Source organism: Elephantulus edwardii, unplaced genomic scaffold (genome assembly GCF_000299155.1).
Source record: "Elephantulus edwardii isolate Elephantulus edwardi_28Jun2011 unplaced genomic scaffold, EleEdw1.0 scaffold00012, whole genome shotgun sequence".
NCBI classification, from domain to species: domain Eukaryota; kingdom Metazoa; phylum Chordata; class Mammalia; order Macroscelidea; family Macroscelididae; genus Elephantulus; species Elephantulus edwardii.
Window position 1 is genome coordinate 22,957,367 of NW_006399762.1, and position 24,159 is coordinate 22,981,525.

Sequence of the window (24,159 nt, forward strand, 5' to 3'; positions counted from 1 at the left end):
GAAGGGTGAACGATTAGTCAGAATCAACTCGATGGCAGTGGAGCGAGTTACTGCCTCTATAAAAAGCAATGTATTTATTTGCATTTAAATGACTGTGTATAAATGCACCCTCATGCCCAAGTAGAACTTTTCTGTCTTTGATGTCCTGCAGTGATTTATGAAAGTATTAAAGCCAGCCAGCCAGTCAGGTTGTGCCTTTGATGACTAAGTAGGCCTTCTGCAGCTTTAAATCCATAAGTTGTGTTTTGCTTAAAGTGAAACCTGTAATCTCAGATGGCTACTTCTTCCTTTGATTTGTGTCATCCTTTTACTGTATTAATTTATCTAAAGTCTTAAGCATTCCTTCTTTCTATTCTTTTGCGAATCTAGTTTCTTTTGAGCCACTGTGTCATTTCTACTCTAACATTCTGCCTTAAGCATTCTTAATACTTGGCCAACCAAGCTCAACTAATAAGAATAATACCTGTGAGGAAAAAAGTCCAAAATATGTGGCGGGTTTTCTTGATGTCATTGTAGGTTTGCAATTCTCTTTTTCCCCACCTTTTTGTTTTTATGATAACACACAACTACCACACACCCATGTGTTTATGGACTAAAGTGTCACTACCCAAATATTTTACCTTGGGGAAGCCATGGCTCATTGGCAATCACCGTACTGTTAAGTCACCACTGAATTCACTATCAAGAGCGGCAGTTATTTTGTATGCTATGCTATTTTCAGAGGACATTCAGGAGGAATTTAGTGTATTGATTGAGAATGTGTAGAGCCAATGCTAACAGAAAAATCAACAAAAAACCCAGAACTGATAGGGCAACTCAGAGACAGCTATGGAAATCCAAGCTCTATTCATCTTTCTTTCATTGTCTTTATTGTGCAGTTTGCCTCAAGGCAACAAGATGCCTGCTGCCAGGCATTAGATCTGTGACTGGTCAGGAAAGAGGAAAACCCCAACGGAGCTTGTCAATCAAGCTTTCCCAGAAGCTCCACGTAGCCACTTCTGCTTATACATCATTGCTAAAACTTCATCATGCAACTATTACTAGTCCATCCTCTATTTGGAAAAAGCTGAAGCAGAGGGTCCCATTGACATACTTAACATGACCCAGTCCAATGAAACAAAGACTTCAGTCAGAGGATGTCTTGTGGGTTCTGTCACTTAAAATGATTGTCCTGGAGTGGTACTCCAAGTGACACAGAATTACATCCCAGAGTGTCTGTCAACTGGCCAAGAGTGCCGACTTGCTTTGCCTGAGTAGATAGTAACAAGATTTGATCTTTACTAATACTAAGCAAGAACTCACCAAAATATTTTCAAAATACAATTTAGTGGTTTATCTCCTTTTCCCCTGATTGTGGCAAACATATAAATAACAAAGTTTTTGTCATTTCCACAGTCTTCATGTGTACAGGACAGTGAAATTAGCTTTGTTCATCTTGTTATTCAGCAGCCACCATTAACTGTTCTCAGCCTGTTCTATTTCCCTTACCAGACACTTTGTGTCTCCTAAGCATTGTGCAATTCAGTGTTTAGAAATGATTTATACATAATTATCCTTGTAAATCAGTTACATAAAGCAAGATAAACCTGCACTTTTAAAAGATTTCTCTTTTGCCTTTGAGGCCTGAATAGAAAATCTTGGTAACTCCAACACACACTTATCTTTGTCACTCCAGCATTTCCTGAAACAGATATGCCAGGTGAGCTTAGAGCTTCTTTTTATAAGTTGTCTTGGTGGGAGTACTGTTGACTTTTTTTTTGAGTCCTAAAGTAGGCATTACTGCATACTGGTGTTATACCTGAAGGGAGGATCATAGTTTTATGTGTGAAAACATAAGCATTGAAACAAAGTAGGGAGTATCATATATCACATTGTGGCTGCCCTGTGCTCACAGTTAAGTGCATGAATGATAATAGTTTGAGGAAGTCACCCGACTTAGTTTATACATCCATATATTGGATAGACATTTGACCATATGATCAGTTACTTTGAAACCATACCATACTGGGTGTGTTCAAGAGTCAGGAACTTCCTGTAACCTCTATTACCTACCACACCTCCCTTATCCACGCTCTCTGTCATTATTGAGTCTTTGCACCTCACACAAGGACTTACTTCAGCTCCAGTTTTGATTAGATGACTGAGTAACCACTTTATATCACAAATTGAAACATGTTGACTTATTTCTTTAAAATTTCTCAATAATCTTTCCAATGCTCTTTGGACTTAATAAATCAAACATCTTAAGATGTAAGAGCTCTCATGATCTTTCTTCCTCTTACTCCTTGGACCTTCATCTCTTACTTTTCCATCTACTCTTTGGCCTTGAACATCAAACATACTCAGTACTGATAGTTGGTCTTAGCTTTGGCTCTTTGCCTGTGCTGTTTCCTTTCTCTTCCTGCCTTTTTTTTGCCAACTTTTTATTCATGCACTCTGAATGGTTATCCAACAAGCCTTCTCTGATTCATACAACTGGATTGGAATACCTCCTTTGTGTTTCCTTATAGTTTATTCCCACCATATTCTATTTTCTTCCACATGAGCCCAGAGTCTCTGGGGGCCAGGCAACACGTCTGCTTTATTAACTATTTTTAGTGCCTTGCACATATTGTTGCTGTAATGTGTCATCAAGTCAGAACCAACTCATAGCTAGCTGACCTTCCAACCCATGGGAAGAAAGTATTCCTTTTTCTCCTGCAAACTGGTGAATTTGAACTGTGTACCTCTGGGTTGGCAGCACAGCTTCTTACCACAAAACTACCAGAGTTCCCTGCCCTGCACTTTCTGAGAATTGAATTGTTGAATAGTTCTATGGGAAAAACCACAAATGCATCTGTCTCTTTATACTCAGTCCGATCCAATCTTAAATACTTGAGTAATATTTTATAACATAAATTGAAAGGCTTAGCACAAATTTATTAATTAGGAGGTGTAGAGCTTTGATCTATATGCTATTAGATAAACCATCCTCCTCAAAGCAATTCCTGGACTATATCATTACTTAAAATAGCTTATTACTTTCAAAGCAAGATAAATATACCTGAGATGGCAGGATTGTTTTGTTTTTCACTGTATTTTCAGAGCCTAGAACAATATTTGGGACATAATAGATGCTCAGAAAGCACCTATTATGTTCAAAGAATAAAGTAATAAAGTAGTAGCATCAACAGAAAATGTTTGATTTCTATATCATTTCTCTCATCCCTTAGTTTATGAGAATAATACTGTATTTTCATGAAAGTAAAGGTAAATCATTGACATTGGAAAAGAATATAGACATTTGTTTACACACACACACACACACACACACACACACACACTTCACCCCCCATAGTATCTTTGCTGTCAGAATGTACAATTTTCATTTGGATGCCTGGAACCTAGTCTTGAGGTCTTCAGTTATTGCCATATAATTTTCAGTGATTGCATAATTTGTAAAGTATTCAGTCAGTTGATGCAATTGAATTCATCAGTGTAATGAGGTGAAAAAAGAATCAAGTCATTTGGTGTCATTTAGGTGAAACCTCTTTTCAGAAGCATACACAGTCATGATGAGAATCCCTTGATCACGAAGCCCGGACTCATACAGTCACACAGGACTGCGCTGCGCATGGTCTTACCCAGCCATGTCACATATGTACAGAGAATTTACTGGATATAACAGTGCAGAATGGATCTACCCTAATAATTTGAAACTAGTGAAAATAGAAATTAGCTCTTTGGCATTCACGTAATAATATTCTTGAATTTAAAACATTCCCATTATTATCCCTTAACACTGAGGAAAATCATTAAATTCTTTGCCACTTAACTGTTGAGGTGAAAGGAAGTGCAGCTTAATGGAAATGCTGAGTTTTGTTCCTGCTGTCCACTAATCTGGGAGCCAAAGAGGATACTAATGAAAAGAGGAACTTCCCAGAGCCCTTTCATAATTTCAGGTCCTTTGGAGTCTCATACAGATGTCCTTGGAAGTTTGTTTTTCATGTGAACATCTAGGAAGGTCAGGGTAGACAGCATGGCTGAAAGGGCACGTGGACTCTTGATTACCTAAGATCATTGGCAGTTGTCATCCGCACAGGGAAGGGTGCAGGTCAGGCCATATAAGTCCGCAAACAAATCCCTTGCCCTGGAGCCCATCCCAGCTCCTGGTGACCCTAGAGAACAGGACAGAAGTGTTCCATAGAATTTCAAAGGCCACAATCTTTGTTGCGACAGACTGCCACATCTTTCTTCCGTGGAGGAGATTTTGTGTTTGAGCCACCAACCGATAGGTTAATAGCCCTCCTTTCAGGACATAAAACTGGTAAATATTTGCTCATGATCAGGCAGGTGTGCCCAATATCAAGTGTGTGGATTTGAGGTCAGAGTCTTGGCCAGTAGCTGATTTGGAATAATGAGATGATAGTGATGCCTGAACAAGTCTTTTAATGTCTGCTAACACCTAGAAATATGATGCCAGCCTCATAAACCTGGCTTGTATCAGGCTTTAACTTTATGGCCAGGCTTGCTTTTTACCTTGGAGGCAAAGAGCAGAGAGAACAGAGCTCTCCACTCACGAGGGTACAGGACCAGCCTGCTCTCCATTCAGGTGCTGTCACTCTGAAACTTTCCTGCAATAAGCAGTCTCATTTGTTAACAAAATAAAACAAAACAAAAAACAACAACAAAACACAAACAAAAAAACTTCTGTAAACTGTGAGAAGAGCATGGACTGTTAAACACTAATGTCACGGATGCACCTAGTGCTGGTATTAATATTCCATGGACTTTTTAACTTCTCAATCTCGATCTTCCTTCCCTCAGAAACTACAGAAAGAAACTTGTGCTTTTTTCTCTCCCACTGCAAACTATCAGTAAGAAAAGCCTACCTATAACTTTTCACCCTCCGTCTTCTTAGAAGAGATATTTGTTTTGTTGTCATTTCTCCGCCTGCTGTTTTCAGGTCTCAGTACTTTTTGAGCTCATTTCAAGAGCAATCTATCTGACCATGGCATCTAAGAAATATATGTCTTGAGGCTTGAATTGGCAATTGTTGTAAGGTTAAAGTGTTCCGCTTGTTTCTGAACACTTTAGGCAGTATTTTCTTTCTGAACACTGAATCTGAAATATCAAAACATCTTGTTTTCTGAAAACTCTTGTTTATGTTCTAAATTGGTGATTTTTTTTATCCATTTTTAAACGTCTGCATGTACAAAACACCAATATCTAATTCATGAGTGTTTATACCTCCAGAATGTTTAACTAAAGTATCTCAGGCCTGAAAGACTAAACAAGACTGAATTTACACCTAATGCTTATATTTCTTTTTTATTTAATATTTTATTATTATTTTTACTTTATTATTTATTTTATTTAATACTGTTGGCGTTTTTTGTGGGTTTTTTAAATTTCTTATTACTTTTCAAGACCGTGTTTTGAATACTTAGGAAAGGTCAGATGTTACTGGGTTTAACATTTTGATGACTAATCTGAAAAATAGGCATTATTTTTCTCCTGTTTTTGTTTTGATTTTGTCTAATAAAGAATCTGATTAAAAAATAGAAAATCAACAGAACCAGCATACAAGAGCTCTTAGAACTCCAATAAACAGGAGGTTCTTATAATGTTACATGTGTAAAAGTATATGGAAGAAAACGTGTGCAATTTTATACAAAATTCATGCCACCAACACTATAACATTTGGTATATCAGAGCCATTGTCTTAGGGTCACTATGAGTCGCCAGCAACTCAACAGCGCATATTTTAAAATAAACAATTGTTTTAAAAATTTCATTTTCTCCTATGAAACAGACTCTTCGTTATTTGACTAGTAGAAAAATTTAAGTACACTTAAAAAAATAAAATAGATGGTCTCTCTCCCGTATCCGCCCAAGATGTCGAAGGGAAAGAAGGCCAAGGGGAAGAAGGTGGCCCCGGCACCTCCCCCCACCGCGGTCAAGAAGCAGGAGGCCAAGAAGGTGGTGAATCCCCTGTTCGAGAAAAGGCCCCAAAACTTCAGCATCGGCAGAACATCCAACCCAAAAGGGACCTTACCCTTTTCGTCAAGTGGCCCCGCTACATCTGGCTGCAGCGGCAGAGGGCAATCCTCTACAAACGACTCAAGGTGCCACCTGCCATTAACCAGTTCACCCTGGCCTTGGACCGCCAGACAGCTGCTCAGCTGCTGAAGCTGGACCACAAGTACCGACCAGAGACCAAGAAGGAGAAGACGCAGAGGCTGCTGGCCCGGGCTGAGAAGAAGGCAGCTGGCAAAGGAGACACCCCGACCAAGAGACACCCCCCCCCCCCATCCTCCATGCGAAGGGGAATACAATCACCAACCTGGTGGAGAACAAGAAGGCCCAGCTGGTGGTGATTGCACACGACGTGGACCCCATAGATGGGTGTTCCCTACTGCATCATCAAGGGCAAGGCCAGGCTGGGCCGCCTCGTCCATGGGAAGGCCTGCACCACTGTTGCCTTCACGCAGGTGAACCCGGGAGATAAAGGTGCTCTGGCGAAGCTGGTAGAAGCCATCAGAACCAGTTACAACGACAGGTATGATGAGATCCGCCACCACTGGGGAGGCAACGTCCTGGGGCCCAAGTCAGTGGCCTGCATCGCCAAGCTGGAGAAGGCCAAGGCCAAAGAACTCGCCACCAAACTGGGCTGATGTACACACTGACTCTTCTGTTCATAAGAATAAACTTAGTCCACCGTAAAAAAAAAAAAGACGGAAGCAAGCACAAATGATCCCACCACCCAGTGATAACCATTTTACATTTTGTGAGCCATTTCATCTTCTAATTTTTAAGTATACCATATTCTTTCTCTTTCCACCCAGCACATTATGATACATCTTTTAAAGCCATAAGGTTTTGTGTGGTTTCTGTGGTTGTGTACAGTCCTTTATCTTCATAGTTTAATCCCTTTACTATTAAGAAGGGTTCAGGTTCTCATTCTTGTATAGTTGCAATGGTTTGCCTTTTCCATACATAGCATTGTTACCTTAGGACAGAAACCTTTCCATGGAATTGCAGGTTTAAAAGGTATAAATGCTATCAAAGTGCTTGGTATATGACTAAATTGTACTTGAAAAAGATAGTTTCTTTCTCACTTGTAAAATACATGAGCACCCATACTGCCTCACCAGAACCTGGAACTGCTGACACTTTAATATTTTATCTGTTGATAGACATCAAATGGCATCATGTGATTTTCAACAAGAGCTTCAAAAAGAAGGCCAGTAGAAATGGACTTAATTTAATTTGTATAACTCTTAAGGAAAAAGAAAACAAATATAATTTTCTCTATTTACATTTAGAATTCAGTGGGTATGAAGCACAGATTCCAGATGACTTTGAACAATGATAGTTCTGTTTAGTCTACCAGTAATATTTTAAGGCATTTTCATAAAACTAATTTTTTAAAAAGTGTTTTATTTCAGCCATATACTATAGGTCAGTACCAGTACTGTGGCATATTTCCATATATGGCTCTAGACCTAAAAAGTTCAGTAAAACAGAAGTTACCGCTTTGTAAACTTATGTGTGAAAGAAGTAAGTGTTATAATAAGCATCTAAAAGTTAAGTAGAAAGCTGTGGTGATCCAGAAGCAGGCAGGGAACATCTTAACAGAGATAAACAGAATTAGACTAAATGGAAAGGGCATGAGAGAGACTGACGCAAAAGCAAGGTGGTAAAAAGAAAAAAAAAGCTCGGAAAGGTAGAGGGTTAGTGAAGGAGAGGAAGACCCTAGCTAGACGCAGTGGACTGGCACAAGATAGGACAGGGTTCAGATCTATTGATCATAGGGTCCTACTTGACTCATCAGCACCTAACAACAACAATAACCACCACCTATGGTCAACTAAAATTTGATCAAGAAAACCTGTCACATGGGGAAACAACAACCCCTTCAATAAATGGTGCTGGCAAAACTGGACTTAAACCTGCAGAAAGCTGAAGCGGGATCCACTCTCACACCATCCACAAAAATCAATTCGAGGTGGATCAGAAGTCATAAAGATCATAAGAGGCAAAATGGGACCGAACTTAGAAGGCCTCTTATGGAGCCTCCACAAGAAAAAAATCCAAACTGATAACACAGTTATAAAATGGGCAAAAGACATGAAGAGTGAAGAAGGCATTTGGATGGCCAACAGACACATGAAAAAATGCTCAATCACTGGAAATGAGAGAGATGCAAATCAAACGCAAAATGAGATACCATCTCACCCCAGTAGGAGGGGCAAAGTTTAACAGGACAGCAAGTAAAACATACTGGAAAGGATGTGGCAAAATAGGAACTCTTATCTTCCTCTGTAAAAAGTCTTTTTCTTGTGGAAGCCCTGTGGGATTCTATCAGCTTTTGATATGAGACCCTTGTCTGAAATGGTATTGCCAAATGTTTTTGCACAGTCAGTAGGTTTTCTTTTTACTCTTTTTGAAAATGTTTTTAATGCGCACAAGGATTTAATCTACAAGAGGTCCCATTCATCAATTTTATCCTCTGCAAATGTACATTTCTGGCTGTATTTGGCAGTCTCTTTATAACATAGACTAGGTCATCTAAGCTTCATCTCAGTTTGTCTCTGATTAACTTTATGGTTTTGGGTTTACTCCTAGGTCTCTGATCCACCTTGAGTTGACTTTTATGTATGGTGTGAGATGTAGATCCTGTTTCAGCTTCCTGCAGACAGCAGTACAGTTTTCCCAGCACCACTTGTTGAAGAGATTGTCATTTACACATTTGACAGGTTTTATTTCCTTGTTGAATATTAACCATAGATAGCTAGGTTTATTTCTGGGTTTTCAGTTCGGTTCCATTGGTCTGCGTAACTGTTATTGCACCAGTAACATGCTGTTTTGGTTACTACTGCTGTGTAGTAGGTTTTGAGGTCAGGGAGAGCTATGCCTCCCATTCCTTTTTTTGTTTTCAGAAATGTTTTCCTTATTTGAGGATTCCCATTCTTCTTGAAGTTAACCAAAATTTGTTAAGACCCAAATAGTCAAATGTGTTTGCATAGTCAATAAAACATATATGAACATCTTTCTAGTATTCTTTGCTTTCAGCCAAGACCTATATGGTATTACTTATGACATGACCTCTTCTAAATCTACCTTTAATTTCTAGTAGTTACCAGTGGATGTAGTGTTTCAATTATTTTAAAATATTTGGCAAGATTTACTTGTTGCTGCTATGAGCCGTTGAGTCAGCTACGACTCATAGCAAACTTATGAGCAAGATTTACTTACATACAGTATCAGGATTGTTTTTCATGGTTAGGTGCCAACTCTCACTCATTGTTATGTGCCATCGAGTTGACTGCAACTCATAGTAACCCTATGTACAACAACCCTAAGCCCTGCTCTATCCTGTGCCAAGCTCATTGTCTCTGACACACCTACCCCAGTTACACCAGTAGCTGAATCAATCCACCTCATATAGGGTTTTCCTCTCCTACACTGTCCTTCCACTCTTCCAAGCATGATGTCCTTCTCAAAGGATTGGTCCCTCCTTGCAAAATGTCCAAAGTATGTCAGATGAAGCTTCAGAATCCTTGCCTCCAAGGAGCAGCCTGGTTTAGCCCTCTTTTGGATGAACCTGTTCATTTTCCTAGCAGTCCATGGTATGTTCAATACTCTTCTCCAACACCACAGCTTAAAGGCATCAATTCTCTTTCTATCCTCCCTAGTAATTGTCAAGCTCTCTGATGAATAGCAAGTGATTGCAAAGACCATGGCCTGTATCAGACACACCTTAGTCTCCAGAATAACACCATTACACTTCAGTACTTTTGACAGGTCCCTAACAGCAGACTATCCCATTGCAATACGTCTTTTAATTTCCTGACTGCTGAAGGCAAGAGTGTTGACTGTGGAGTCAAGCAAACGGAATCTGTTAACAATCTCAATCTCTTCACCATTCATCCTTAAACTGCCAGTTGGCCCAGTCGTGAGAATCTTTGTTTTCTTGATATTGAGCCTCAGTCCATATTAAAAGCTGCAGTCCTTGATCCTCTGCAGTAAACACTTAAGGTCTTCCTCAGTTTCAGCAAGCAGGGCTGTGTCATCTGCATAACACAATTGATGAAACTTCAATAACTCATTGTATTAATATTATTTTATTATTTCTACTTTTTTTTTACTTTGAAATTTTAATGGGGATGGAAACCAGTTATTTGACCAGATGCTGAGCACATCCATGTTTGCATCAATTTCTTGAAACACCTCAACCAATAATCCACCAATTCCTGAAGTCTTATTTTTGTATCAATGCCTTTCGTGGAGGTTATAATTCTTCCTATAGTACCATTGGCTCTTGATTTATATACTACTTGTGAACATATGTTGACCAATTCTTTGTGATACATATGTATTCCTTCCATCTTCTTTGATAATTCCTACATCATTTAGGATTTGTCCATAGAATCCTTCAGTGTTGAAACTTGAGGCTTGAATGTTTTGCTTCAGTTTCTTACAGCTTGAGAAATGCAAAGCATGTTCTGCCCATTTGGTTTTCTAACTCCAGCTACTTGAATATTTAATTGTAAGATTTTGCTTTGTCTTCTCAAGCTGCCCTTACAAATCTTTAGTTCAGCCCTCTTACCTCAGAATTCCTTCCATGTGCTTTGACTTCTTTGTGCAAGTTTCAGAATCTCTCCTGACATCCCATTTTGTCTTTTCTTTCTTCTGTCTTTGTAATGACATTTTACTTTCTTCATTGGTGATGTCATTCTACAGCTCATCTGCCCTTCGGTCATTAGGGTTCAATGTATTCTGATATGGTTTTTAAATTCAGTTGGAGTACACTTAAGGTCATGTTTTAGTTCTTATGGACTTGTCTTCGTTTTCTTCATCTTTCATTTAAATTTGCATATGAACAGTTGATGGTTTTATCAAGCAAAATCGTCAGGTATGCTTATCTTTCTTTGTAAGCAATGAGCTATTTTAAGTAATGATAATGTCAGTTATCCAGGAATTGCTTTGAGGTTGATTGTTTATCAAATATGATGTTGTTGTTGTTTAGAATAAGCTCAGGGCTGATCCTGCAGTGAATTTTCAGAAGCAGCAAAATACGTGGGAAGAAATTACTCATCTTTATGTAGCAGAGCAACTGGTGGACTTGAACCACATTCCTTGGGGTTGACACAATGCCATAGTCAGCCACCAGAGCTCTCTATCTAATAGCATGTAGTTATTGTGTACCATCGAGTGTTTTCTCTGGAGACTAAGGTGTGTCTGATACAGGCCATGGCCTTTGCAGTCACTTGTTATGCATCACAGAGTTGAACAATGACTAGGGAGGACAGAAGAATTGATGCCTTTCAGCTGTGGTGCTGGAGAAGAGTATTGAGGGTACCATGGGCTGCTAGGAAAACAAACAGATTCTACCTGGAGAGGGTTAAACCAGGCTGCTCCTTGGAGGTAAGGATTCTGAGGCTTCGTCTGACATACTTTGGACATGTTGTAAGGAGAGACCTGTCATTGGAGAGGGAAATCATGCTTGGGACGGTGTAGGAGGGAAAGGTCCTCTATGAGGTGGATTGATTCAGTGACTGGGGTAATCGGGATGGGTGTATCAGAGACGGTGCGATTGGTACAGGACAGAGCAGAGTTTAGGGCTGTTGTACATAGGGTCGCTATGAGTCGCAAGTGACTCGAATACACACAACAACAGCAACAACCATCACGTGGGAACCAACCCGTAGCTGACCCTCTGTCAGGTTTTCAATTGCTCCTCCTTCTCCCACATAGCAGCTGGTGGATTTGAACTACTTACTTTCAGGATTACACCACAGCTTCTTGGCACTAGGCCACCAGAGTTCCCTATCTAATAAATAGCATATGTTGTTTTCACTGCATTGGAACCCATCCATAGCTGATGCTCCAGTGGGTTTTCAGAGGCAGTTAATTTTTCGGGAGGAGATTGCCAATCCTTCTCCCACAGAGCAGCTGGTGGCCTCTAACCATGTGCCTATGGTATTGAAGTGCAGCTCCCTGCCACTGGGCCACCAGAGTATATAATAGAATATAAATCCCAATAGCATATAAATTCTTAATTTGAACCATATAAGAACATTTTTAATGTATAGTGAATGAATATATGTAATTTAAAAAACCCAACAACTAAACAACAGCCCACCTTGTTGTTTCACCATTCTGAGCATACATGATTTCACTCAATACTATTGAGTTGGGTCCAGCTCATTAGTGGCTTTCCATGATGTTTCCAAGATCTTTCCATGATCTTTATGGGAGGAGACTACCCACCTAGCACTCATGTTTTGCCTAATTGATAGAAGCACTAGAGATGTGCTGCCTTGAGTTAACAGCAAAACTCCTTAAGAACAATGCCACTAGTGCTCCCCACTTAGGGACCTTTGTTGTATTTGTTATGATGTTTTACCATCACCACTGTAAACCACAACTTGGATGTAGTTTTATTGTGTCAGATCTTTTTAAATTCCAGTTGTCTGGAGATGTGGTGTGGATGACATTGATATTTCAGTAGACAAAAATATCTTAATGACAATTACATTTAAACAAAGTCGCTATCATCAAAGAGCTTTGTTATTGTTAGCCACTATCAAGTTATGCACAACTCTTGATGACAACAAAGGATCAAAAAAACACTGCCCAATCCTGCAGCCTCCATGATCAATTATGAATCTACATCATGGGTTTATGCATTTCTATTGGTTAATTTTCAGAAATCGCTGGCTGATTTAGGTTCTGCTGAAACGTGTTCAGCATCATAGTACCACCTTAGTTTCCATTAACAGAAAAATGATATATTTTCATGAGATAAATTGAATTAAGGTCTCCAACATGGAAGGTGAGAGCTTAGTATTGAACATTCAATGCCTCCGTAGAAAGACAAAGTCTGCAATGTGTTTTCAGCAGATATATCAGATTTTAGGATTCTAAAGCCCATGAATGTTGTATTGGACAGCTGGACCTACAGAAATACAATGACCTAACAGCTCTGAAATGTGCCAGAGATCTTGCGTATGTGCTTCTAGTCAGCAAGTGATCGAGGAAATAATTGGAAAAGGAGATGGTTTCCTTGGAGACTGAGACTTGGACCTCTGTAGGATCATAAACAGTTATTTCTCCCTAAGAAAATCAATAGCCTTGTGAATGCAAAACATCGTTTCTCCAAGGAATACTTTCTTGGAGGAAAAGTAGATTGCAAGTATAGCAATTGACAATTTTCTGTCTTGAAATAATTATGGGACTGAGAAGGAAGTGATGCGAAAACTCCTGCTGTTCTAAGGAACAATTGAGAAATTTAAGTTTAATGATTTGGTTAAGAATGCAGTGTTGTGATTGTGGGTGTACTTCTAACTTAGCTGTCCACTTTAAAATCCCAGCACAACATTGTCACATAGATGTTAGAGGCTCTTGCACAAATTATCTTTTATTTCTAATTGTTTCCTTCCTTCCTTCCTTCCTTCCTTCCTCCCTCCCTCCCTCCGTCCCTCCTTTCCTTCCTTCCTTCCGAAAAGTAGTGACAGTGAGTTTTATGGGCTTTTAAAAAAAGTATAGATGATATTATATTTTAAAATATAAACGAGATAGGATAGCTCAAGGGTTTGCAGCAATTAGCATAAGAATCTATTGAGTGCTCAGTAACAGCACAAGAAAAGCAATTGGAATCAAATTGATTTCATTTCATGGTGTCTCCACGTCTCAAGTAGAACTGGATGTGCCCCGCAGTGTTTTTGGTGACTGAATTCTCAGATGTGAATTGCCAGTCCTTTTTTTTTTAATCTGGGTAGATTATCCAACCTTTTCATTAGCAGATAAGTATAGTGGCCTAATGGGTAGAAGCTTCACTATAAACCCAGAAGCACACAGTTCGAATCCACCAGCTGCTCCATGAGAGAAGAGTGAGAAATCTCCCATGAGGTACTGGCTCTGAGACCCACTGGAGGGTCAGCTATGGGTCAGTTCTGATTCGTCAGCACACACAACAATCAAGATTCCAACACCAACAGAATAATTTACTGTTGTTTTGATCAAATTGAAATATGAGGAGCTCTAGTGGCCTAGTGATAAGAAACTCTCCTGCAATCCCAAAGACGTATGGTTTGAATCCAACAACTGCTCTGCAGGAGGACGAGCATTCTCCTCCCATGCAATTACTGCCTCTGAAAAACCTACTGAAGGATCAGCTGTGGGTTGGTCCCAGTCTGACAGCACACAACTACAAGCAGAGGCCTGTCACAACGCACAGACAGCTGGGCTAAATCAGGCCTCAACTTTGCAGCTAATAGGAAGCAACAAGCTGCAGTGTATTCCCCACCCCTCTGTCGGTGGAGACTTGCCTGTTGCTGTGCTGCTGAATGAGTTCACAGCAGAGCTTCTAGACAGTGTTAATTCTAGGAAGAAAGGCCTGCTGATCTGCTTCCAGGAAGCAGCCAATGAAAACCCTGTGGAGCCCAGTGGGCTTGCATCTAACTAAGCAACACTTTATTCCGTTGTGCAGGCAACTTCAGGCAACAATACAGAAGCAGAATTCCTTTTTTAGGAGTTCCTATAGCCTTTCGGCATCTAATATTTCTTCTCGTTGTTAAGTGCCATGGAGTCTAGTGCAACTCATAGTAAATCTATGAACAACAGATCTGAACCCTGTCCTATACTTCGACATCTTTATCATCGCTGACGTATTTGAGCCCATTGTTGCAGGCACTGTATCAATCCTTGAGGCTCTTATTTACTGACCCTCCACGCCTTTAGTTGAAATTGGTTTGTGCTTTAGATTGAAAGGAATATCTTGTCTTTTTTTTTTATTATTATTATTATTAATGAAACCTCTGTGTTAGAAGAGCTATGGGTGAATACTGTTACTCTCTTGGTGTTTAGGATTTCTAGATTAGCAAATGAGTAAAATGTGGAAGAGGAGAATAGCCTAACCTTACGGAAGAGCTGCTGTTTATATAACATGTACATGTGATGAACAGACGCTGCATGTGTAATCATGAGGACATGGTTCCTCTTAAGTCACATTCCCCAAGGGAATGCTCTTCTTGGGAATATGGGGAGACACATTGGGTCGTTTGCCAAAGAAATGATGAGTCGGATACACTCTGCTGTGCCCCTCAGCACTTACACGTCTTTCTGAACCGGCTTGAGGACGTGGGGCGGGGGAGGGGAGATACCAAGTCATTATTATTTTGAGAATCTTCATTCTCCAAACCTGAATTTTTTTTATAAATCCAGCTGTGTCTCAGTCACATCTCAGGATTGATTTGATGTGTAAGTAAAGAAGAAATTCTTCTGTTTTGCTGTCTAGTAAAAGCCATTATCTCTACGTTCTCCTTCACTTTCTGAAGAAATGAAAGCCATGTTCTTATTTTCCATGTCTTCGATAGTCCTTGAGCTTTTTCTTCAGTAGGTATTTTTTTTTCCTCCAAAAGGTTGTTTTATCATTTTTCTTGACTTTGAACCTCCATTTGGAAAGGAAACATATTTTTTAAAAGCCAAGTGAATGCTCTGAATGAAATAATGTAAAAAGATCAAAGATAAAAGGTTCTTAAAGTGCCCAGCTTTGGATACTGCCTCAGATTATTATTTTATCTGGAGATCCATTATAAATGAAGTCTTAGATGACCTTCACAGCTTGAAGTATTGCAACAGATGCACAGTTCTTAAGAAGTGATCACCTCAGCCTTCATAGTTCCATAGTAGTTAAAAGTGAATCTGATTCTTGAATATGAAGTGATCTACTGACTCAAGTCAGTTTTCTTTTTTCTCTTTTTAAAACCATTTTATTGAGATTTAATTCACATATCATATAATTTAACTATTTAGAATATACAGTCTAATAGTTTGGCTGGGTTGTTTGGTTGATTCCGTGCGCCGCCGCCCCCCCCCCCCCCCCCCCCCCCCCCCCCCCCCCATTGTGTACTGTTAAATCAGATCCAACTGACACAGGAGAAGATTGCTCTGCCTTCTCCAGCCGAGCATCTGGTGGATTCAAACGGCACATTTGCGATTGCAGCAGCGCAGTTTCTTGCCACTAGGCGACCAGAGCTCCCTTAATAGATTTAATGTATTTACAGTTGTGCAACCATTACCACAGTCTTTTTTAGAACATTTTTATCACAAGAAGAAACCCCTATTCTTTAGCTGTCGCCTCTGCCTCTCCTCTCGTCCTCCTCTACACCCTTCTGCCACCTACTCACTCTACCTGTCACTGGTCTGCTTTCTGTTACCAACACCCATTCAGTCCACTTCCTTCCACTGAATCAGTCAGTTCTGACTCATGAAAACCCTGAAACAGGTTTCCAGGATTATAATCTTAAAAGGACAAGACTGACTCATCTGAGCAGCCTATTTTGACTTGTTGAAAATTGTAAAAGAAACTTTTTTTAAGTAAGAAAATTACTACTTTGTTTACTCAGTGCTTGGACTCCATTCTGAGTGAGTGGGAATCTGAAGCATGTTGAAGCTGCATCATACTTCTTTCAGTGTCAGCTCCCTTTTCTGAGGATCGCACAAATAACATGGCCTTGGCGTGTGTCTTGCAAATTACATGCCCCGCCCCCAACTAGTCTCCTATGCACTTTAGGTGAATCCAGGGGCACATTATATGAGGAAAGTATGTTAATCACACAAATTGCAACATGCACTTTCAGTTGTCAGATTACTCTTCCATTTTCTTGTCTAGGATTTCTCAATCTTATGTTTTTATCTGTGGGGCACTGATCTGTGTGTTAGACTAAAAGCATGGGTTTAGTTAGACTTTATTAACAGGGAGGAACCTTTCCAGGAAGGACCCTTCTTTGAAAAAGACAGCATGCTGGGAAAAGTGGAGGTTCAGAGAAAGAAAGGAATGCCTGCCCTCCACAAGATGGATTGACCCAGTTACTATAACAATGAGCTCAAGTGTATCAGAGATGATGAAGATAACACAGGACAGAGCAACAGGACAGGGCAAGATCTGTTGTTCATAGGGTTGCTATGAGTTGTAGTTTACTTACTAGCACCTAACAACATGCAGGGAAATCATACAGTGGCCCAACTAATAGTCCCCCAAAATGACCATACCCCCCCCCCCTTTCTGAAACCTGTTAAATATGTTATATCTTACATGGCAACAGGGACCTTTCAGATATGATTGAGTTAAGGATTTGGGACTGGGAGTTTATCATGGAGTATCCAGGTGTATAACCACATAAACCCAAAACTCTCCCTCACTGCTATTAAGTCGAAACCCATTCATCTGATTCCACTAGGTTTCTGAGGCAATAAGTCACATAGAAGATTGCGCGCCTTTTTCCTCAGGTGCAAACCACCAGAGAGGTGTGGCCTTTGGGTTAGCAGCACAACTCGTCAGAGACTCTGCCACCAAGGGTCTATTTGACTGAGAAGCAAGATCATCAAAGGACAAGAAGATGTGACAATAGAAACAGGTGTTGGAGGGATGCGCTTTCAAGATGTTGAAAGGAACTCTGAACCGCAAAATACAGGAGATCTCTCCCAATCCAAACCCTACTTCCATCAAGTCCATTCCAACTCATAGCAGCCTTCCCTGGGAGGGGACTTCCCATTTCTCTCCCACAGAGCACCTGGCAGAATGGAACTGCTGACCTTCCAATGAGCAATTGAGTACATTACATACTTTGCTACCAGGTCTTCCTTATAGGAGGACTTTGTTGTTGTTGTTGCTGTTAGCTGCCATTGAGTTGAGTACAACCGATTGTGACCCTATTAACAAAAGATCTACTCTCTGTCCTATCCTGTGCCATCCTGCTCATCTCTGGTATACTTGAGCCCATTGTTGCAGTCACTGTGTCAATCCATGTCGTTGAGGATCTTCCTTTCTTTTGATGACTCTCCACCTTTCCAAGCGTGATGTCCCTTTCCTTGGCTGGCCCCTCTGAATGACTTGCCCAAACACTATGAGACAAAATTTCACCATCCTTGCCTCTAAGGAGCTCTCTGACTGCTCTTTTGCTCTTTTGGCTCTATGGGATATTCATTACTTTTCTCCAACACCACAAGGCAAAGGCATCCATCCTTCTGTCATCTATATTAATTTTCTAGCTCTCAGATGTATAGCAAGTGATTGAAAAGATCATGGCCTGAATCAGGCTCAACTTAGTCTTTAAACTGGCATCACATTGCTCTGCCTTACTTTGGAGAAGTTCCTGACAATACACTTTCACAATCACATTGCTTGGTCTTCTGACTACTGGTACCTAGTGTTTATTGTGGAGAACACAAGGACTCTATTGTCCCCTAGACCTTTTAGAAGCAATACAACTCTGTCAATACTTCAATTTTAGCCCAGCAAGACAAATCCCAGATTTTTGACCTGGATAACAAATGTGTGATGTTGTAAGACACCCAGTTTGCAATAATTTGTCACAGCAGCAATAGGCAACTAACCAAACTCATAAAGCAAGTTATCCTCCTTACCAGTGTTCTCATAGTGTCTACTTGTGCAATAGAATAAGCATTTAGACTCTGAAGCAGCAATGCAAATATCTCACTCAAAATTCCCTTCTATTGTTGTTTCCAAGAGGAAAATTAATTCATAGTCCATTCTTGGGGTAAATGGGTGATAACCCATCTCACAGATATAAAATATCTTTACTAATGCATTTCTTCTTGACTTTGTCAGTTTTAACTGAGGCTTAGTGTCTAATGTGAATTGTTTTTTGCTGATTAAATAAAGTATATGTGAGCTAAACCATGAGATAATGATCATTGCTGAGTTAGTTTCTTCTTAGTCCACAAATAGCATTTGTGGAATGTCTTCTCATTTGCATAGAGCAATAAATTAGTGACAATGGTATCTTAATCACCTGAAAGTTAAGTTGAAACTGGTTTGGGGTTTTTTTAAAATAAATTTTTACAATTGTGCAGCAATAAGCATAAACTAAAATATAGAAACAGTTTGGTAAACTGCAGCACAAGTGGGTAATCTTTTAATTTAAATGTTCAGTTTTCGAATATAGAGAAAATGTTTCCAGGCATGAGACACGTTTACAATTGTTTATATAGTCGTCTGTGTAATGATGATTTTTCCTGGTTTTTATTTGAATCTGGGAAAAATTCTGTCTGAATTGGACTCTTTTTGTAAACCTGAAGTCCTGTTTACATTCCACCCTCAAGAATTATATATTCTTTCTTTAGTGTCTTTAGACTTCTGGTTTTAGTCTTAAGCTCTTGGAGCGAGGGGAACCTGTTACCTATAAAACGTCTTCAGAATAAAGACAAACAGGAAACTGATTTTTAGACTTGCCTCTGATTTGTTTAAGAGGTAACCCTGATCCACAAAGGAAGAGATTGGAAAGAACAGTGACTTCAGAATGTGGACCTTTTTATGGAAAAAGAACACATCACTGACGATGACACAACCCAGGCTCCCTTTACTGATGCTTTCATATTGTGCAGAAACTGAGTGACCCTCAGACAGAAAAAAACCTTTCAAGCAAGGAATTTCTGACTTGAAACATCTAGGAATGAAAAAGTCCTTACTCCATCTGAAAGTTTTCATTTCTAAGGTCAGCTGAAGAATCCTTGAATAAAAGGGTTAGTGCAGCTGAATGCTCACTGAAAGGTTGACATTGCATGGCCATGCAGAGGTGCTTCTGGAAAAAAGGACTGCCAATTCACTTCCAAATCTTTGAAAACTGTTTGAAGCATAAGGTGCTTTGGTGGCCTACTGGTAAGGACTTGCACCGCCAACCCAAAGGCATGTAGTTTGAATCTAGCAGGTACCCCATGGGAAAAAGATGGGCAGTCTCCTCCCATGTGATTGCCTCTGAAAATGCAGTAGAGGGTGAGCTATTAAGTCAGTCCTGACTCAACAACATGTACAACAACAACATGAACCAGAGTTCTCTGATGCCTACAGAATCTCCTGGAGTCAGAATAGACTAGATGACAACTGGTTCCCAGTGATCAGTTTTCTATTGGAAACATGATCATTTACCCCCCTGCCCCATCTTTTTTTAGAAACACAATGATATGCATTCATATGAACCTACTCTTTATATAAGAAAAAGAAAATAAAGTCAAGCCATGTATTCAGTACTATATTTTTTAAAAACATCTTATGTAATTTTGGTTAAAATATGCATGGCTTAACATACTGCCATTAAACAATTTCTATACAAAATGAGGTTGTATAAACCCAGTTCTTCATGTTTGGTCAACATTGCCCTTATATCCATTCTAATTGGATCATTCTCATTAATTTAGTCTCATTGCTCCCCACCCCCTAATCACACCCCTGCTTTAAAGTAACTGTTGTCCACTTGGTCTCCTATAGGTAATTTTTAAAAAGAGCTCAGAACTCAAGGCTGACATTATTTTCATAGTTAGCATTCTATTTAGTTGAAGTTAAAAGTCATAGTTTCACTTTAAGATTAAAATAATAGCATCTCAGGACAGTAGATTATCCTGGGGATACCTTCATTCTCCGTGGAGCCAGTAAGTGTGGATTCTTTAAGAACTTTGAACTTTGCACTATAATTAATACTAGAAGCGTCACTAGGCATCAGAATTTACTCAATAGCAGTGTGCTGCTGTTTTGGGTTTTGTTTGGTTTGGTTTTGTTTTTGTTAGTTCTGTTTAATAACTAATTCTGTTTTGGTTTCTTGTATTTTGTTTTCATTGGTTCTGTTTAATAACTGATTACTGGCCACATACCTCACAGTTAATTGAAACCTTGAGACTGAGGTACAGTTCTAATTCTCCTGCCCACATTCCAGAGCTCCGTGCAACCCAATTTTAACCTGCTTTTCCAAATTGACTTTCTGCTCCCTCAAACCCGAAGCATCAAGCTCAATGTGTGTGCTGGCTGCCACTCCTTTGCCTCACTGCCTCTCACACCTGCAATCTTACCTTCGTTCTTGCCCATTTATTAAAACCCTTCTTAGCTTCCAGGTTGCAAAGTGTTGCTCTACTTTGATCATAGCTTGCTTCAAAGTTAGAATCAATGAGTTCTAAAAAAATGGTTTTCTCACTTTTTCCTTATATAAACAAAGAGAACCTGTGATGCTAAATTAACATCTTAGAGGAAGCAGAATGAGAAAGTGGTGTTTGCAAAATCAAATGCTAAGAAACCACACTTTTTTTTCCTTTTCTTTTTTTTTTTTTTGGCTAGGTCAGGTAGACCAGATTAGAAAAACAGCACACTTTGTAAAAATAAATCTTAGTGTTGTTTTCAAATTATCTATAGAGAAGATGCATACACTTAAACAGCTTTGCTTGAGTTAATATTTAGTAAGTAATAATGCTGCTATCCATATTTTAAAATTATGGACTGATTCCCGTTATTGTTGTTGTTGAATACCATCTAGGTGGACCTTCCCCATAACCGACCCTACCCCAGGTTTCCAGAGGCAGTTAATATAAAGGGAGGAGATTGCCTATCTTTCCACAGAATATTTGATATAATTGAGTTGATGTCTTTGGGATCGCAGCACAGCTTCTTGCCCCTAGACCACCATTAACCACAAAATTATTCTTTGTCAGAACTCCTGGCATATAATTGATTTCTAGGTGTAATATATTTAACAATAAAAACTTCTGGGAAATTCTCATTAGTTTTAACATTGGAAAAATGCTTCTATGAATATTTGATTAGTTTTTAAGTGTGACAGCCCTGGCAAGAGTACAGGTATGATTTCATTATTTTACACACACACACACACACACACACACACGTATGTGGAGTTCTGATGGTCTAATGGGTAACGAGTTGTGTTGCCAACCCAAGGGCAGAAAGTTTGAATCCACTAGCTGCTCCAAGGAAGAAAGACCAGCAGTCTACTTTTGTGCAATTTACTGCCTATAAAAGCCTGCTGGTTGACCATAAATAGATGGACTGATTTCCGCGTTCTCAATTCTATTGCATTGATCTATGTGTCTGTCATTGTACCAGTACCATGCATTCTGTCTTAACTACCACGGCAGTATAGTAGGATTTTAAATCAGGAAGTGAGCTGCCTCCTACTTTTTTCTTTAAAAATAAGAGTGCTTTGCTTATTCGGGGCTTCTTTCCATTCCAAATGAAGCTGGAGATTGCCTTTTCCATCTCGTTGAAGAATGGGATTGGTATTTGTATTGGGATTGCATTGAACGTGTAAATAAATTGCCTTTGGTAGTATTGCCATTTTCACAATATTTAGTCTTCCTATCCATGAGCAAGGGATATTCTTCCACTTCTCCAGGTCTCTTTTTGTTTCTTGTAGTAATGTTTTGTAATTTTTTTAATAGATCCTTTGTGCTTCTAGTTATATTTACTCCCAAATATTTTATCTTGTGCTTAGCTATTGTGAAAGGTATTGTTTTTCTTAGCTCCAGGTCTGTATTCTCTTTGTCACTGTGGAGAAATTCAACTGATTTTTGTATGTTGATCTTATATTCTGCTACTTTGCTGAATTGGTCAACTTTGTCCAATAGTTTTCTTGCTAAGTGTTTAGGGTTTTCTAAGTATACTATCACATCATCTGCATAGAGAGATCATTTCACCTCCTCTTTGCCAATATGGATACCTCTTATGTCTTTCTCTTGTCTTATTACTATCGCTAAGACTTCCAATACAATATTGAATAAGAGAGGTGATAATGGGTATCCTTACCTAGTTCCTGTTCTTAAAGGGAATACCTTTAACCTCTCTCCATTGAGAACTATGTTGGCTCTCGGGTGTTCCTAAATACTTTTTACTATGTTGAAAAAATTCCCCTCTAGTCCTATTTTGTTGAGTGTTTTAATCAGAAAAGGATGTTGGATTCTTTTCAAAGGCCTTTTCTTCATCAATTGATAGGAGCATGTGGTTCTTGTTCTTTGCTTTGTTAATACGATGAATTACATTAATTGTTTTTCTTATATTGAACCATCCTTGCATACCTGTTATGAATCCCACTTGGCCATGATAGATTATTTCTTTGATATATCATTGGATTCTATTGGCCAATATTTTATTCAGGATTTTTGCATCTATGTTCATAAGAGATATTGGCCTATATTTTTCTATTTTGGTGGTGTCCTTTCCTGACTTTGGTATCAAGGATATGTTTGCTGCATAGAATGAGTCTGGGAGAATTCCATCTTTTTCTATTTTCTGATATAGTTTATGTAGAATTGGTGACAGTTCTTCTCTGAATGTTTGATAAAATTCTCTTGTAAAACCATCCGGTCCAGGGCTTTTTTTTGTTGGTCAACTGATTTTTGACAAGAAGATGAAATCAGTTAGGTGGGGAGACAATAGCCTTTTTAACAAATGGTGTTGGCAGAATTGGAAAACTATCTGCAGAAAAGTTAAGCAAGATCCACACCTCATTCCATATACAAAAACCAACTCATGGTGGATCATGGATCTAGGACTATAAACTTCATTAAAGAAAAGCTTGGAAGAACTTTAGTAATCCTAATCCATAACATAAACAGTCTTCCAAGTATCCTGAAAAATCTACAGCCAGGAGAAGATAAAATAGATGAATGGGACCTTCTAAAAATCATACCTATGCACATCCAAAAACTTCTCCAATAGAATAAAAAGGGAAGCCACAGATTAGGAAAAAGTGTTTGGTAATGACATGTCAGATAAGGGCCTTATATCTAGAATTTATAAAATACTTGAGCCACCACAACAAGATAAAGGTAAATAATCCAGTTGAAAAATGGGCATAGGATATGAACAGACACTTCATCAAAGAAGACGACATTCAGATGGTTAACAAGCACATGAAGAAATGTTCAAAATCCCTAGCTCTAAGAGAGATGCAAATCAAAACAACTATGAGATATCTTCTTACCCCAGTAAGACTAGCAAAATCTAACAGAACAGCAAGCAACAAATGCTGGCGAGGTTGTGGAAAAACTGGAACTCCTATTCACTGTTGGTGGGAGTGTAAAATGGTGCAAACTGTGGAAGGTGGTGTGGCACTTTCTCAAAAAGTTGCAAATAGAGATACCATTTGACCCAGCAATTCCACTGCTGGGAATATATCCCAAAGAGACCATAACCGACATCCAAGCAGATATATGCACACCCATGTTTATCATGGCTTTGTTCACAATAGCAAGGAGCTGGAAACAACCTAAATGCCCATCAACAAATGAATGGATAGAGAAGCTGTGGTATATTTTCACACAATGGATACTATGCAGCATTGAAAAACAAGGAACACATACAACATTATT

The 24,159-nt window shown here is 39.2% G+C and overlaps 1 protein-coding gene and 1 pseudogene across 1 annotated transcript in view; both read left to right on the forward strand.

Annotated features, from left to right (window-relative positions):
• Positions 1–24,159, forward strand: part of ELOVL6 (ELOVL fatty acid elongase 6) — a 180,862-nt gene that overhangs the window by 68,885 nt on the left and 87,818 nt on the right. The gene's annotated exons all lie outside the window — the stretch shown is intronic.
• Positions 5,878–6,656, forward strand: LOC102869507 (annotated as a pseudogene).